Source organism: Corvus brachyrhynchos, unplaced genomic scaffold, assembly GCF_000691975.1.
Source record: "Corvus brachyrhynchos isolate BGI_N302 unplaced genomic scaffold, ASM69197v1 scaffold37, whole genome shotgun sequence".
Lineage (NCBI taxonomy): Eukaryota > Metazoa > Chordata > Aves > Passeriformes > Corvidae > Corvus > Corvus brachyrhynchos.
The window spans coordinates 1,043,037-1,044,714 of NW_008239289.1; positions in this window are offsets into that span (position 1 = coordinate 1,043,037).

The following is a 1,678-nucleotide window of genomic DNA, read 5'->3' on the forward strand; positions in this document are numbered from 1 at the left end:
AAGAATTGTCCATATTCAAACTGGCCAGCTGATAGGTTCTGTTAGGTCCCAGAGGAAGCTGTAAGCACCCCTTAGCAAGGACATCCCCTCCGGGACTATGCTTGCTAACCCATGACATTATGTAAAAAACACATCTGCACACTTTCTGCCAAGCTCTCTAGAACTACTAAGCCCAGAATCGGGGAGCTGAAGTAACTGAGGTCATGATACTGAAATGTGTTTCTTGTGCTTGGACTTCATAAACACGGATTTAAAGTATTATCTAGCATATTTAAGGATGCTGGAATGTGGAAATGAAAAACAGGTACTTGTTTTCCTTCTGGCATAGCCATAATTCAAAGTAATGGCATGAGTCTCCCTGTACCAAGGCTATTGGGGTTTCTTGCATGTGAAGTCACTGCAGCCACCAGGAGCTGGGGAATGGCAGTGCAGTTCACCCAGCAGCTTTCAAGCTCTCCTCCCATGATGCCTCTGCAGGGATTGAGAAGGGCAGCTGACCACTGCACAGCCATCCTCTCACCTGGCCCCAGCAGGGCATAAGCCTGGAGGAAGGGGCAGGATCCCGGTCAGCAGGAGAGCAGACACAATGCATTGTCTGTGATGGATCATAGCAGTCACTGGTTCCAGGTCCTGTGCACTTCACTCAGGGATTTGTCCAAACTGGATCACTCTGCACATGGGTTTTGCCTGCTGAGCCAAAGCTTCCTATGGAATAGCCATATGCTTTGTTATTTTAAAATTCTTGCCTGTGCGACAGTCAATAAATACTCACATTCACATTTTATAGGTGGGACACTATGTACTCGTGGGCCTCTGTTGTTCCCTAGTGTGGGAAAATGCTTGGGGATAAAAAGATAACGGTATGGAAATTATAGAGGAAAATAGGGTTGCTACCCCCTGCATGGAACAGGGTATGCATACCTGACTTCCCACTCACTTGTACATGCTGAAGAAGGGTGGAGTAGAGTACATTGTAGCCAGGCTCTTGCAGAGGATGGAACTTCAAGCTCCTTTCTGGCTGATAAGCTGCACAGGAGCTGAAAACCAAGGGAGATAAAGGAAGATGTGCTGTTGTCGAACTGATGCCTTAAGAGGCCTCCTAGAAACAGAGACTAGACAGGAGTGAGGGACTAAAAGACATTTATTTGAAAGGCCTTCAAAGGTACACCCCAGGAAGCCTGAAGCCATTCTCAAAATGGACCCCAAGACGGACCCCAGGTCACGAGTTCTTCACCCTTTTATAGGTTTGGTTCATTTGCATAGCAGGGTTAATTCTCAAATTAAAGCTTCAGTTTTCCCCTCAGCTTGCTCCACTTGCCCCGCCTTAGAGGCTCTTTGGTTTATACTTTTTGGGCCTAGGACGGTCTGGGTGTCCTTGGAGTGCAGGGTGGGAGAGGCTTTGTTATGTCTACCTAGTATGAGAGAGCAGAAATTAACAGGCTACAAGAAACTTCAGAGTTACACACCAAGCAGTACAGAATTTGAAAAATATAAAAGTTAAAACCTAAGGCATCAGAATCAGCAACTGTGGTTGTGAAAAACGAGGTTCACTCTCCTGTTAGAATTTAAAGAGTTTAATATAAAGACAATAAGACACACATAAAATAAAGCAAAGGGATAACGGCCGGGTGCCTTGGTGCTCTGCCAAGAGCACACCTGATGCTCGAGGGGAGTCCTT